The sequence below is a fragment of the Pinus tabuliformis genome, chromosome Q (assembly GCF_031772625.1).
Source record: "Pinus tabuliformis cultivar Carrire ecotype Pingquan chromosome Q, CPIR1, whole genome shotgun sequence".
In the NCBI taxonomy this organism is placed as follows: domain Eukaryota; kingdom Viridiplantae; phylum Streptophyta; class Pinopsida; order Pinales; family Pinaceae; genus Pinus; species Pinus tabuliformis.
Genome location: NC_142296.1, coordinates 157320470 through 157337339, shown reverse-complemented (window position 1 = coordinate 157337339; position 16870 = coordinate 157320470). Strand labels below are relative to the sequence as shown.

Here is a 16870-nt window from a genome sequence, read left to right as displayed (position 1 = left end):
CCCAGGATATTCGTACAACCTCTAGGAAATCATCCCTACAAGTAAAATTTCCTCCAACAACTACTAGACCCACTTTCTCTACCTTCGGGAAATACTTCTGGCAACCTGCAACTAAAGCGTGGTCTTGTAGCAACCTCTATTTGATTTCCTCTGTAAATAAATGATAAAATAATAACCAAGGTCACGAGACACGTATTCCAAGTTGAATGTTGGGAAAAAAATAGTGATGGGGATCACTGGTGATTAATAAATGGCTATGGAAATTGGTAAAGGCATTGGTAAAGGCTAAGAGGCATTAATTGGCATTTTGTTTATGAAATAATGGAAAATAGGAGAAAAAGGAGATGAAAGGTCATAGGATTTGCATGAGGAGGAAATTGAAAGAAAATTAAGGAAAATGAAGAAAATAGAGGCCTTAATGATAAAAAGGCTTTTGAGGATCAGTTCACATCTTTTGACAGTTCTATGGTGGAGCTCTCTCTCTATTCTCTCTCTCTCATACTCTTGCACACTTAGAGAAATCTTGGAGCACTCTAGTTTTTAGTGGATTTGGAGAAAGAAGGCAAAGGAAAGCAGGAAAGCGCAAGGGAACTGGTGGATCAACAGCTACAACTAGATTTCTTTATAGGTAACAGGCTGCATGTATGATTTCCTTGTTGACTTATGGATGCATTGTAAATGCATATTATTATCTGGTTATGATCTGTCATAAGCATGGAGGATTTCCTGGATTGACAATGCTTTTTAGCCTAGCCTTGCCATTTCCTAGATAGCCATGGTGTTGTGGTCTTTTCCACTTGATTGTTTTCTGATTGGTGCTTGTAATTCCTTATGGATGTGGGTTGGAACAAACACTTTGGAAGCCTTGTAACAACTTGGGTTGAGTTACTAATCCTGGATCATAGGTTGGAAAAATGCTCTGGATCCCTTGATGGGTTGAGTTACTAGTCCTAGATTCGGGTTGGACAAACACTTTAGAGCCTTGGAAGGTTGTGGGTTGAGTTACTAGTTCTTGGAGCCCTGGACAACTTGGGTAGAGACTAATTTGGTTGGTGTTAGTGATGTCCGACTGTGAGGTGGAATCACTGGTTGAGGGTTGAGGTGGTTTGGCCTCTAGAAGCCCTAGTTTGATTTTTTTTGGATTATTCCATGAGATCCCACATTCATGCTTGGAATATGGTGCAAAGCTGATTGACTGAAAGAGAGATTTTGGTTCAGCCAATTTATGATCAAGTGGTACGTGGAAGTCCCTGACTTGGTTAGTATTTTTCCTATGTTAATAAGAGTTATTCTTCTTTTATGATTCATGTATACTTATTGGCTATGTGTTGGTGATATTGTGGCTTGGTTTCCATGGTTTATATGTTGGTTATTTTCTAGTTATATGTTGTTCATATTATGTGTATCTTCTAGGGCTCTTTCCATGAACTATTTAACTATTGATAACTGATGAATGCATGGACTAATCAATGGTGTTGCAGCTATGTAGAGAGGGCATAGGGCCTTCTTGGTGATTCTCAGATGAATTTCATAATTTTATGATCAGATATGCTCTTATGACTTATAGCTTACATTGTTGCAATATGTTGACGAAATGTATGTTATGTTCTGGTCATTCTAGGTCAAGTTATTAATGTGAGTTTGAATTTTTAGCTTTATTGGCATGTCTATTATGCTTCTGGAAAGTTTTAGGAAGTTATGGGAAATGGTCTGGAGGCAGGCCTGAAAAGGTGGCTTAGAATTTGGGACTGCTTGCTCAGAACTGGACATTTTAGGTCACAACCACTACCTGATATGCTTATGCATGCGGTTGGAGGCCCTCAACCCCATGGAGGCATTTCCATGTATGTTGTTAGGAGACCAAGTCAGCAAAAGGGGTGTCTAGCTCATATTTTGGGCACCTAGGGTGGTTACTCAGCCTCTGAGTGACCTGTAGCCCCTGTAGAATGTTGTGAGATGTTAGTTTGTCTTCTGTAGTTAACCCTAATTCCTTAATGGGACCTACTATTTCGAGTCATATCATAGTATCTCCTCCTCTCTTGTTTGCCCTGGAAGCCTAATGAAACTGGGTAAATGTGGGAGGGGTGGTTACAGAATGGTATCATAGCTCCTAGGTTCAACACTTGGATTGGATGGGCAGAATGTGTTTGTCATGCATGTATGTTAGTTGTATATGTGTTTGTTATGCATGCATTGCCATGGTTATGGTCATCGTGCATAAGATCATGGTGTGCAATTGGTTTCATTTTGCACGATGTCGATATATGGTTATGATTATGTATATACATGTATCGTGATAATCTAGACTAATTTTGCAGACGAGATAGCCTCCCCTAAACTTCACTGAGGTATGTTGATTATGTTTATATTTCATTATCTGACACGATATGTTTGCAGGAAGTAGAGGATAAAAGATGACAAGCAAAATGATGGATTGTAGTTCACATGATTCTTCCTATAGATTAGATGAACAAAATGGTGATGAGTACTCCCCTGACATGGAAAATACATTGAGAAGTTTGAAAGTAGAGATCAAAAGTTGTAAGGTGGATAATGACAGAATAATTTAGTCATAGGAAATACTTTCCAGAGCATAAGAGAAGCAAGCAGAGGTTAATGCATTGATTCTCCAGAGTCTATCAAATTTGTCGAGACAAGGACCACTTAGGATCAGTCATGGACAAGAGGAAAGGACTAATGGGGCATATGGTAGCAGGTCTCAAATAGGATACATGTTTGATAGGGATGATATACTCATAGATGGTAGATTCTTGGATACCCCTAACAGGAGGGGTAATGACCATGGGTTTTATTCATGTTCTAGTTCAAAGAGACAACATCGTCATCACCATCACCATCCATATAGGAAGAGTGAGAAACAATTCTTTCCAGAGGAGTTTAAGAAAGCAAAGCCTCCTATATTTGATGGAGAAATGAAAAAGTCAGAGGATGCAAAAGATTGGTTTCTTGGGATGAATAAGTTTTTCAAATTCCATGATTATTTAGAGAATATGAAGGCTAGGATAGCTACTTTCAGTCTTAAAGGAAAAGTAGATATTTGATGGAAGATGTGAAGAATGTTAGAGGGATTTGAGAAGAGGAGTTAACTTGGAGCGAGTTAGAGAGACTTTTAAGGAAGAAGTATCTATTTGAGAGATACTATGGTGACAAAGAAAAGGAGTTTTATGAGTTGAAAATGGGAACGGTGACCGATGAAGAATATACTAGCATATTTTTGGATTTGTTGAGATATGTGCCTTATCTTAAGGAGGAGAAAGCAAAGATTCATAGATTCATAAGTGGGTTGTCAGTATTATTCAAGGACAAGGGAGAGTTTGATGAGTCTATATCACTAGAGGAAGCCATCAGAAAGTTGAAGCATGTTATGAGCAATCAAATCATAGGCTTGAGTCTAAGAAGGATTGGAAAGGTAATGATAAGAATAAAGGAAAGTGGGTTAAGAAGAGAGGAAAACCACATGATACAGATGTAAAGGAGAATGCAACATTGCACAAGAAGTTCAATCTAGCTGATAGAGGATAGATGTTTTAGTCTAACAAGCAGAACAAGGGTGATGGTAGGAAACTTTTATAGTGTTGGACTTATGGAAAGGATCATCATAGGATAGATTGTCTACAACATTAGGGTGGTAGAGCACATATCTATAGTTCTCAAGAAGCACAAACAGTTGGGGATGTTGGGCAAAATATTCCATGGATATATGCAGCATTGGATAGTAGGTAGGATGATCATTAAGCATCTATTATCAAGATGGAAGGTAAGATTTGTGAACAAGTTTTTATTTTTATTTTGATTGACCCTGGATCTAACTATAGTTATATCAGTCTTGACCTTGTGGATAAGTGTGGTTTGAATAAATAAGTGCATGTAGAGTCTTCGTTAGTGAAGTTAGATACAAGTACTAAGAAAAGATTTCATCATTGGGTAAGATCTTGTGCATTTGAGTTGGACGACATGTCTACATCGACGCATCTAAATGTGCTTTTGTTGGGATCATATAGTATGCTATTGGATATGGATTGGTTGTACATTTAGAGGACTAATGTAGATTGTTATGATAAATCTATTGAGTGCTTGGATGATGATGGAGAGAAGAGGATTTTGCAGGGTAAGAAAAATCCTACATCAGTGAGAATGGTTACAGCTAAGCAAGCAAAGCGCAGTAGGAAGAAAGGATGTGTGCTATTTGCAATTCATATCTCTAGTGACAAAGGTAAGGATACTGAGGATGCAGAAGTCTTGAATAGGTACTCAGTTTTGTAGCAGTTTCAGGATGTGTTCCCAAGAGAGATCTCAAGGTTTCCACCTCATAGGTAAGTGAAATTTTCTATTGAGTTGGTACTAGGAGCAACACCATTATCGAAGGCACCTTATAGGATGAGCACTCTAGAATTGGTGGAACTAAAGTTATAGTTGAAGGAAATGCTTGACAAAGGATACATTAGGCCAAGTGTGTGACCTTGGGGTTCACTAGTATTGTTTGTGAAGGAGAAGGATGGTACTCTCAGGTTATGCATTGATGATAGGAATTTGAACAAGGTGACGATTAAGAACATGTACCCTTTGTCGTGGATTTATGACTTGTTCGATCAATTGAAGGGATCAAAATGTTCTTGAATATTGATTTGAGGTCAGGATATCATCAGGTACGCATCAAAGAAGAGGACATCTACAAGACTGCTTTCCAGACTAGGTATGGGCATTATGAGTTTGTTGTAGTTCTTTTTGGTTTGACTAATGCTCCAACTAATTTCATGTGTTTGATGAATATTTTCTTGTGTCCTTGTCTGGACAAGTTTGTGATAGTATTCATTGATGACATATTGATATATTCGAAGAATGAGGAAGAGCATGCATAATATCTAGCAGCAGTGTTAAGATTGCTAACAAAGCATCAGTTATATGCCAAGCTTAGTAAATGAAATTTCTTTCAGATAGAGGTTCATTACTTGGGGCATGTGGTTTCCATGGAAGGTATAGCAGTGGACCCAGAAAATATCAGAGCTCTCATGGAATGGGAAACTCCTAGGAATGTGGATGAGGTCATATTATTCATGGGGTTAGCGGGTTATTACAAGCGGTTCATCAAGAACTTTTCGCAGATTGCCGATCCTATTGCATCCTTACAGTGAAAAGGAAAAAAAATTGAATGGACAAAGGAATGTGTAGCTAGTTTTGAGCAGTTGAAGTAGTTTCTTACAAATGCTCCAGTTCTAAAGATTGTAGATCCAGATAAAGGGTTTATGGTATGTAAAAATGCTTGCAAGAGAGGACTTGGTGGAGTCTTGATGCAAGAAGGGTAGGTAGTATGCTATCAGTCAAGGAAACTAAATGAGCACAAGCATAACTATGTGACGCAGGATCCTGAGTTGGCAATGATCATTCATGCATTGAAGATGTGGAGACACTATCTTCTTGGCGGGAGGTTCATCTTGATGTGTGATCACAATGGGATGAATTACTTGTTTGACCAACTAAATATGAATTCCATGCCGGCTAGGTGGTTGGCTATGATAAGTGAGTCTAACTTTGAGATCAGGTACACTAAGGGTAAAGAGAAAAGGGTCGCAGATGCTCTTAGCAAAAGAATACAAGTAAATCACATAGAAACTATGAGTTCTTATGGGACTGATTTATAGGAATGGATCCTGTAGGTAGGACAACAGGATGATGGGTACCAATAACTTAAGCACATGTTACAATAGCAGGGTACAAGTGAACAGGATGTGGACTATCATCCCACGAAAAATGGTTTGATCAGATTTAGGGGCATTATCTAGGTGTCAAAAAATAACGAGTTCAAGAAGCTTATCTTGCAAGAATTTCACGTTAAGCCATGTTTAGGTCACCCGAGATATTAGAAGACATTGAAAATGATTAAGAAATTCCATCATTAGCCGAACTTGAAGAAATAGGTGGTTTAGTTTTTTGCAAGGTGTTTGGATTATCAACAAGTAAAAGTAGAGTGTAAGAATCTAGGTGGTTTGTCATAGTTGATTTTGATTCCAGAGTGGAAATGGGAGGTCATTTCCATGGAATTCATTACAGGTTTTCCAAGGACACCTAGACAACATGATTCTATTATGGTTGTGGTGGACATGTTGACTAAGGTAGCTCACTTCATTCCAGTGAAGTCCACGAATTTAGCTAGTGAGGTATCTCAGGTCTTCGTTAGGGAGATAGTGAGGATACATTGTATTATTAGGAATATTGTCAGAAAGAGATGCGAAGTTCACTTCTAGGTTTTGGAAAGTGTTATTTTTCAGGTTTGGGTATAGAGTTGGCCTTTAGTACAACTTATCACCCGCAAACAGATGGACAAGAAGAGAGGGTCAATAGGATTCTTGAGGACATGTTGAGGATGTATGTCATGCATCAGCAATGGAAGCGGGAATAGTATCTTCCACTAGTTGAGTTTTCTTTTAACAATGGGTATCAAAAATATTTGAAGATGAGTATGTTTGAGGAACTTTATGGGCATATTTGTAACACTCCCATCTGTTGGAGTGATCCGATTGGACCAAACATGTTGGAAGAGATGGAATAGGAAATATAGGTCATCAAGAAGAATCTAAAGGCAACACAGGATAAACAGAAGAGTTATGCAAATCATCATAGGGTATTTAAGGAGTTTAAGGTTGGATCATGTGCTAAGCTGGCACCTCGGTATTGCGAGCCTTTCAAGATTCTTGAGAGATTTCACCAATAGCTTAACGAATTGCAGTACCTCCGAAAATAAAACTCCATGATGTTTTCCATGTGTCATTTCTTAAGAAGTATGTGATATATGTTGATCACATGATTGACTAGTCTGTATTTTATATGGAACCAGAAAGAGAATTCTAACCAGAACATTAGTGCTTTTTGCAGTGAAAGATGTTCATGCTCCATAATCAAGCAATTGAGAAAGTTAAAGTGTAGTGGAAGCACTTTGGGCCTGATGAAGCTACATGGAAAATGGATGATCAAATGTGGGATATGTATCCTTATGTATTCATTGGTTGAGCAGATGTGCTTTGATATATGTTTTGATGTTGTGTTTTAGTTAGGTCTATGTATATGCATATGTTTGTAAATACCGCATCGAGTTGTGTTATAAAACTCCAATAAGTGGTATGGTGTTCATGATATGTTAGGTTTGTCTTTAGCAGTATGATATGATGTAAATGTTGTATTGAGATGAGTTATAAAGTTACATGGGAAACATGTGTTTTGTTGGTTTATAAGTGTCATTGAACACCAAGGATGGTGTTCCCCCAAGGGGGAGGGGTTTGTAACAACCCCTAGTTGATTTCCTATGTAATAAATGATAAAATAATAATCAAGATCATGGGACATGTATTCCAATATGAATGTTGGGAAAAACACATTGATGGGGATCATTGATGATTAATAAATGGCTATGGAAATTGGCAAAGGCTAAGAGGAATTAATTGGCATTTTTTTTAATGAAATAATGGGAAATAGGATAAAAGGTAGATGAAAGGTCAAACGATTTGCATGAGGAGGAAAATGAAGGAAAATTATGAAAATAGAGGCCTCAATGATAAAAATGCTTATGAGGATCAATTCACAGCTTTTGAGAGTTCTATGGTGGAGCTCTCTCTCTCTATTCTCTCTCTCATACTCTTGCACACTTAGATAAATCCTGGAGCATTGTTGAAGCACTCTAGTTTTCATTGGATTTGTAGAAAGAACACAAAGGAAATCACATGGGAACAGGTGGATCAACAACTATAGTTGGATTTCTTTGCAGGTAATAGGTTGCATGTATGATTTCCTTGTTGATTTATGGATGCATGGTATATGCATGTTATTATTTGATTATGCTATGTCATTGGAATGGAGGATTTCCTAGATAGACATTGGTTTGTAGCCTAGTGTTTCCATTTCCCAGATAGCCATGGTGTTGTGGGTTTTTTCACTTGATTGTTTTTTATTGGGGCTTGTAATTCCTTATGTCTATGGGTTTGAACAAATGCTATGGAAGCCCTAGAACAACTTGGGTTGAGTTACTAGTCCTGGAGCGTAGGTTGGAAAAATGTTATGGATCCCTTGGTGGGTTGAGTTACTTGTCCTGGAACCAGGTTGGACAAATGTTCTAGATCCTTAGAAGGCTGTGGGTTGAGTTACTAGTTCCTGGAGCCTGTTGTGGCCAGCAACAACCCCCCTTCTTATTTTAGTTTTGACATCAATACTAAATAAGTGGGGACCCTTCATCTAAAAAATAACAAAAATTAGAACTTTTATTTCCTTTTTGAATAAATCTTGCTATCATAAACTTAGGAGAATACCCACAAAATCCAAAAAAGACTTAAGTTTTATGATAGGTTCGAATAAAATATTTCTCTTAATAATAAATACATCGCATCGTAAAAAAGGAAATAACGACATCATATAAGTAAACCCCTACAAATGCGAAATCGCGATGCGAGATTGCACACCGAAAGAACCCATTGCATCGCAGTTCTCATATGCTTCAAACGTCACTTAAGGTGAATTGCTTCAAAGTTAGCGATATGCGATAACAAACCTCGAAAATCACATTTTTGCAGAAATGCATAGTAATGAATGAATGTCGAAACATAACAGATTAGCGATATTGCGAAGCAAATCGCAAAATCGCATTATCGCAGATCTGTAGGGCACGCCATTCTAAAAAAGGTTTTTTGTAATCCGTTGTCAAGTCATGCGCATTAATGTTAATTTAATAAGTTATTTGATGATCATTAATGACATAAGGTTTCAATCTGATCAAGAAGTCAGTTCACGTAGGGTGATATATTTTATATGATTTCAAAAATTTAAAGCTTTCCCGTCACCTTATTAATATCATTACTCTATCCTGATTTCGTAAATTGCAGGAGTGGAAAACAAAAAGATATACGTAGCAATGTTCCGAGTATAATGGGAAAAGAAGGAGAAAATTCAATTTCCGAAGTCATCTAACAAAACGCACAAAAGGCGAAAACTGGCATCAGAGAAGCCCAGATCAAGAAACGGAGGCAGTTTTCAATGAATCGCACATCGCTGGGAAAAACCCCTTGAGAAGGAAAGCCTCTGAATGCTCAATTGCTAGAAAGTCCAAAAAATTGCAGGAAAAAGTGCTAAAGGCTAAAAACAAAACTCGAGTTCTAAAAACGGTGTTATTTATCAGGGATATATTTAAATTGTTATGTAAATTTCTCCCAAATGCACAACATTTACAAAACAGCTGGAGGCAAAAGGCTAAAGAAAGAGTAGAATCCGTCAATAGGTTAACCAAGTTGAATTTGGATTCTTACTGCAGTACTTGGTTAAACCACACAGTCAATGCATGATTCTCAAATGCCTCACTAACTCTGCCGAGAAGATAGCGCCAACACTTGTCGATTCTGTTTTTGCAGGACAACTGAAGTCGGAGGTTGGCCAACCAACTCTCCTCAAGCCGATGCTGAATGCTTGCAACCATAGAGAACATATACGTAGTTAGTAATTTCCAGATTCAGTTTTAGTTTTAGTTTTAGTGTTATTTTTGCCTTAGATAAGGACAATCATTTAAACCACCTCCTATATTTTTGTAATAAACTATTTTTAGGATTTAGCTAATAGTATTTCAACCCTTCTCATGCATTTAGAGGAGGGTCCTGAAATTTGTCAAAAACGTTTCCTCAGAACATGTACTTCTGCACCCTCAAAGGAGGTTTTAATGAATGAATGGAACAAGGTTTATTGATATGTGTTTAATATCTGCTACTGAAATTGCACTTTTGTACTCTTAGTAGATGTTGAACTAAGAAGAGATAGATCATTATTGTTGAAGCTCATGAGTAGAACTTGTTATCAATGGTACTTTTATCTCTTAACGATTTTTGCTTATGTGTTTAAGTGATATTCATGTTTAGTTATTTATATGTGAATGCCTGAATGCTTGAGTTATCATTTGGCACTTTTGTACGGTGATGCCTATTCTATTTGTGCTTAATATATGAATGACTAATTATGCAATATGTTTTTCACAACTGTTCGACTAACTTTTTATACGAAACGGTTCATCTTTATTGAATTCTTTTCTTATAGCCACTGAATGATCTTTATTACCAATTGCTGTAGAAACTATTTTAGATCGCATAATTGAAAGATTAAATCCCGGGTTAGTTTAGAATTAGATATTTCTATTCATTAGAATACATTTTGCATATTGTTAGATTAGATTTAGAATAAAAGCATTTTACTTAGAAATTATTAGAAAGGAAATATCAATTCTCAACACACACACACATATTGGGAAACTGGTCCCATATCCCTAGTCGGACCCACCATCCCAAATGGAAAAGGAGCTGCTTACCAAGGTCCGGACTGGGTGGGTATCCCCCTTGTTGTAGACACGATTTTTGGGGCTTCAACATATTTAGCACTAGAAGGAGGGTCTGAACTATGAATGGCTAGTAAATCTAAATCCAAATACCATTCTGAGAGTAAATCACCCTCAACATCTCCCCCACCTTCTCCATCACACTTATAACCTTTAAATCTTGATCGAGAAGTCGAGAAAACAATAGCCACTACCACAAACTCGAACATTTCAGAGAAGTCGACTATTGAACCTCCTGAAGTTGAATCTTTGATCCATAAACTTCAACAATTTTCTATATCGCCCCAGAAATCTGAAATATCTCAAGGTAGTGTGACTTTGCATTATAACCCTTCTCATCCTCTTACCCGATTGCAGAGTGAAAAGTTTGGTATCGAACCAACTGAATTACCTCTACCTAAAAGGAAGAGAGCAAGGAAATCACCTAAAGGGTCTGATAGCAAGACTCTTTCATCATCATCATCCATTTCAACCTCTCCACTGCGAAGTCAACCATCCACTCCTCCACTTCAAATTATTGTCCAACATACTACTAGAACTTCAACATCTCCTGCACAATCTCATGGAACTATAATATCTTCATCTTCTCAATCATAAGGAACATCTTCTGCACTTTCTTCTATTAGTAGTTCAGCGATGGCCCAAAATCCATGGAATAACCCAGGGGCAGTTTTAATGCCTGCACCCTTGAGTCAATTACCAGTCCATCCTGAAAAATGGTTGCCTAAGTTTAATCCTGAAGCAGACATGCTAGGAGAAGAACACATCAACAACTTCATGTTATCTATAAATCTCAATGGAGTCACTAATGAAGATGTTGTTGTCTGACTCTTTCCTTATACTTTACAAGGAGCAGCCGGATCCTGGTATTTCTCATTGCCATCCGGATCTATCACTAGTTGGGATATCTTCCAAGAACAATTCTTGACTAAGTTTGGTGATGATAGGTCTACTGCGACATTGATTAATGACATGTCGAATCTTAAGGCCGAAACAAGAGAACCCATCAAAGATTTTAACTCACGTTTCAACAAACTTTTGAATAAAATTCCTACCGCTTCCAAGCCTAGCGAAGAAGTTAGGAGTGAATGGCACATATCTTCTTTACCATCAAATAGAGCAATCTTTGTCGATAGAGTTGCCAAAACAACTTTGGCTGAGAATATGAAAGAAGCAATAGCAGTAGAAAAACATATCATAGCCCTAGAAAAGAAAAACGCTATTGATGAACATAAGTCAAAGAAGGTCACATTCAAAGAAGATCCCAAGGAAAAACAACCAAAAGACCCATTCGATTTAGAAGGATTGCAAAAAGTTTTGAAAACCATGTCTAACGAGATGGTCGACATCAAGAAACAAGTAGCAGAAACGTCTTCTAAAAATCCTTACAAGCCTTATAGAAAAAATCCTTCAACTGATTCAAAACCTCCCAATGCTATTACAAATGCAAAATCAAAAGAAGAAGAAGAGGAGTTTCCAATGAAGAGCCCACTAAAGAAGAAGTTGTAGAAGTGCAGGGAATGTGGGACTTCATTCTCCCTGACGAAGAGGATCAAGAGGCATCACCGGTAAGTACCAGAAGCAAAAATTAGCTAGATCCTCCACAACCAACTCCTAAACAGAAGAGCGCAAGCTCAATATCTAAGGATAAAGTCGCAGGTAAGAAAACGTCACCCAAAGTGACTCAAACAAGCCCAGTCCAATCCGACTCACCAACTCCATCCAAAACATTGATAGTTTCTGATGAAATGGAGTATAATATCGTAGAAGACATGAAGAAGACTAGGGCTAAAATTACCTTTCATGAATTGAGCAAGTTAAAACATCAACAAAAGCTCCTTTTGAAAGAATTACACGTGATACCTGTTGCACCTTTGCCCGCAGCTGTAATCTCACAAGCTTCCCAAGAGATGGGAAGACCTCCAACTTATGTGACTAATAAAGTTGATCCAAACGAGGTCGTTTTAATTGGAGGAAGGTCCAGATCTCATACTCCCCCATTTCTTCTTATGAAATTTTCAACAAAAACTTGCATAATTGTTTAGTACATTCAGGAGCCTCATCTAATATCCTGGCTAATCAATATGTGAAAATTTGAATGTTTAGCCGCAAAAGTCTGCAGTACGTATAGTTCAGCTGGATCGGTCACAGGTTGAAGTAATCAGCGAACTAAACCAAGTTACCATAAGGCTGTCATCGAGTCCAAAGGTATGTCAAGTTATTGATATTCTAGTTGCAGACATTCCAAAATTTTATGGTTTAATTCTTAGTAGGGATTGGTCTAAAAAGCTTCATGGATAATTTGCTACCGATTGGTCACATATGTGGCTCCCTTATAATGGTAAACCAAATCAGATAAAGGTTGAGTGAGAAAGACATCAAAATTACATAGTAACAGAATTGGAAGGAAAGAATGAACATGTAGCATACAACAACAATATAATTGGCAACTATTCTGTTGATTCTTTCGTAGGAAACTTTAATGCTCATACTTCACCTTACTTAGAACATTTTGTTTTATCTCAAGTAGAAAACTTTTCCCAAACAGATAGTTCTAAATGTGTTAATTTTATAGATAGTCCTATAAATAAATCTTTATTTTGGAAGTTATTTTTTGATGGTTCAAAGTCTAATGATGGAGTAGGAGTAGGATGCGTGTTAGTTAGTCTAGAGGGAAACAAAACTATGCTAACTTGTAGACTCAAATTCGATTGCACCAATAACACTGCAGAATACGAGGCCTTAGTCCAAGGATTATACAAGGCAATCAGATTAAACATCAAGTATCTACAAGTCTTCGGAGATTCTGAAATTGTGATTAGACAGGTATGAAATACTATACATTGTCTATCAGGTCATTTGAAGCATTATCAATCTTTAGTGCAAGATCTGACTGAACATTTTATAGCATTCAATATTTCATCAATTCCTAGAATCCAAAACGCTAGTGCTGACCTTTTGGCAAATGTAGCTTCCAAGCTCATTCCCTCAGAAGACTATAGCCCAGACAGATTTTCAATCGAATTAATCTTTAGACCCTCAATTCCTGACAATGTTACAAACTGGAGAATTTTCAATGATGATCCTGATATTGTAAGCTTCCTCACATCAGAAGGATCTTACACTAATCAGATAATTGACGAGGACCAACATGACGAACAGTTGCAACAAGAAAGCACTAATAATGTTATGCCAAAATCAATAGTCAAGTTGGAAGACCTATATGATTTGAAAGACAAATTCAAGAGATCTACCAATTCAAAACTTCAGAGTTCAACTCTGAACTATGAATTAGTAAATCTAGGAATTGATACCAAGCTGCAGAATATCAACTTAGGTCTTGGCCTAACCAAAGAAGAAAGATTATCTTATATTCGTCTCTTGAAACAATACAAAAGTGTCTTTGCCTGGAACTACGATGATTTAAAGACTTACGACACTTCTATCATCCAGCATACTATCCCAATGATAACCGATGAAAAACCTGTCCAGCAAAAGCTGAGGAAGATCCATCCTAATCTGGAAAGCCAGATTAAGTTTGATCTCAACAAATTATTGAAAGCCAAAATTATTTTTCCCGTTCGACATTCTAGATGGGTGTCTAATTTAGTTCCCGTCAGAAAGAAAAATGGAGACATTAGAATTTTCATTGACTTCCGAAATATAAATAACGCCTGCCAAAAGGATAATTTTCCCCTGCCTCCTATGGAGCAAATTTTGCAAGCAGTCGCAGGATCAGAATTAATGTCCTTTTTGGATGGTTTCTCCGGCTACAACCAAGTTTTAGTACATCCTGACGATCAATTAAAAACTACGTTCAAAACCAAATGGGGTACTTACGCATATCAAAAGATGCCTTTTGGTCTGATCAATGTTGGCGCCACATTTCAAAGGGCCATGGACATCGCATTTAAGGGACTAGTAAATAAATCAGTAGTAATCTACTTGGATGATATAACTGTATACTCTAAGAAACGTGGTAATCATCTCAAAGACTTAAAGCAAATCTTCCAGCATTGCCAAAGGTATGGGATTTCACTTAATCCAAAGAAGTCCTTTTTTGCATTAAGTGAAGGAAAACTTCTTGGATTCATAGTGTCAAAATCTAGAATTCATATTGATCCCGATAGAATTAAGGAGATTTCCGAAATACCCTTGCCTCACAATAAGAAAGCCATGCAATCCTTCCTTGGCCAAATTAACTTTGTTAAAAGATTTGTTCCGGACTTTTCAAGGATTGTATCTCCCTTACAAGCAATGATTAAAAATAATTCAATCTTCAAATGGGGCCAAGAGGAATATGAAGCATTCAATCTGATTAAGAAAGCGATTGTAAACGCCCCATCTTTAGCAACTCCAAATTTCTCCGATCCTTTCATTTTGTATACGTTTGCCTCTGATAGATCATACGCCGAAATACTCACTCAAGCAAATCAAGATAAGGCAGAAGCCCCAATTGCCCTTTTCAGTTCAAATCTACAAAGGGCCTAATTAAATTACTCTGACGTAGAGAAACAAGTGTATGCTGTTTTCAAAGCGATCAAGCACTTCAGACCCTTTCTGCTTAAAACCCATACAAAGATCATAGTACCATTTCCAGCAGTAAGAAATCTCTTAGTACAAAGAGGTGTGGTGACAAAAGAGCAAATTGGGTTACTGCTTTACAAGAATACGACGCTGAAATTAGACTAGCAAATATTGTAAAAGGTCAAGGCTTTTGCAAAATGTTGGCCGGAGCATCGCTTATTTCCGAAATACCATCTTTAGAAGTACAAATGTATGATGTAAGCCTAAACGATGTTGAGTCATTATATGCTAATATCATATTTTATCTTAAGAATGGATATGCTCCTTCAAACCTGGATTATACAAAGAAAAGAGCTCTAAGATTGAAGGCTAAGCGATATCAACTTGTAAACGACGTACTCTTTAGGATGAATTATGATTCTGTTCTCCTTCGATGTCTTGAGAAATCTGAAGCTGAAAAAGTGTTGCAGGAACTCCATGATGGACCGGCTGGTGGAAATTATGCTGGAGATGCTACAACACATAAGATCTTGCGCGTAGGGCACTATTGGCCTACACTATTTAAAGATTCACATAGCTATGTAAGGAAATATCAAGTGTGTCAAACTGCTGCCAGAAGACAAAAGAAACCATCTTTGCCTTTGCAACCAGTCAATATCGATCAACCCTTTGATCAATGGGGACTGGATATAATAGGTGAGATCGTTCCTCACTCTTCTAAACAGCATAGGTATATCCTTACAACTACAAATTATTTTACTAAATGGGTAGAAGCCGTTCCGCTTAAGACAGCTAATGGTGAACAAATCATTGATTTCATAGATTAGTTCATAATCACGAGGTTTGGTTTACCCTCTGCTTTAATGTTTGATAATGCATCGTACTTTTCTGGCAATGCTATGACTGAATTTGCACTCAAAAGAGGTTTTAAACTCAAATACTCTGCCAATTATTACCCTCAGGGGAATGGGTTAGCTGAATCAACAAATAAAAATTTAATCAAAATTATTAAGTGAACCATTGACCAAAATCATAAGAATTGGCACAAAGCTTTGACATATGCTTTATGGGCAGATCGAATAACACAGAAAGCCTCCATTGGCACTTCTCCCTTTAATTTGGTTTATGGGAAAGAAGTGGTTCTTCTGACTCATCTAGCAGTTCCCTCATTGGCCTTAGTTAAATTTATTGACGAAACACCAACTTCATCCTTACAGCTAAGAAAACTGCAAATTCTTAAGCTAGAAGAACAACGAGAAAAGGCTAAAATAACTCATGTTCATCATCAAGCATTAGTAAAAGCTTCTTTTGATTCAAACATGGTATCTAGAAAGGACTTTCAAATTGGAGATTTAGTTTTAAAATGGTATTTAAGGCTCACGAAGAAAAAGGAAAACATACGAAGTTCCAACGAATGTGGCTTGGCCCATTCTAAATTGCGGAAATCATAGGTCCATACACTTTTATGTTGTAGGATTTAACAGGGAAAATAGAATCTTTACCTGTTAACGGACAAATCCTTAAAAAATATTTTCCATAGAAGATCATTTTCTTATTTATATAGATTAGTTTTTCTTTGAATTAGGTAATAAAACCAGTTGTAAATTGTTATGTTTGGAATTCATCAAAAGGACTAGCATTTCTTTTAGATTTTTTTTTTTCGCTTGTATAAATAGAATTGATTTGGAAAATTGGTCATTACTATTGAAAGATACAGTCAAAGGTTATAAGCTTGAAAATGATACTAGTTTCAACTTTGTGAATTTTGATAAAAAGCAACCTTTAGTGGGAATTTGTTTTATATCAGTCAATGAAAAGCATCAATAACGAAAACAAGGATTCTTTGTAGAAAATCTCTTTCCAAAAACTCTATAATTGTCGTCCAGAGCTATTCTTAAGGAACCAATGACTCCCTCCCTACCCAGAGAATTACGATCTTCAAGGAATAATCCAATGATGCACTTTAAA

The 16870-nt window shown here is 37.0% G+C and overlaps 1 pseudogene; it reads left to right on the top strand.

The window, feature by feature from the left end:
* Positions 1-4155: 4155 nt before the first annotated feature.
* Positions 4156-16870, top strand: part of LOC149218731 (nibrin homolog) — a 40121-nt pseudogene continuing 27406 nt past the window's right edge.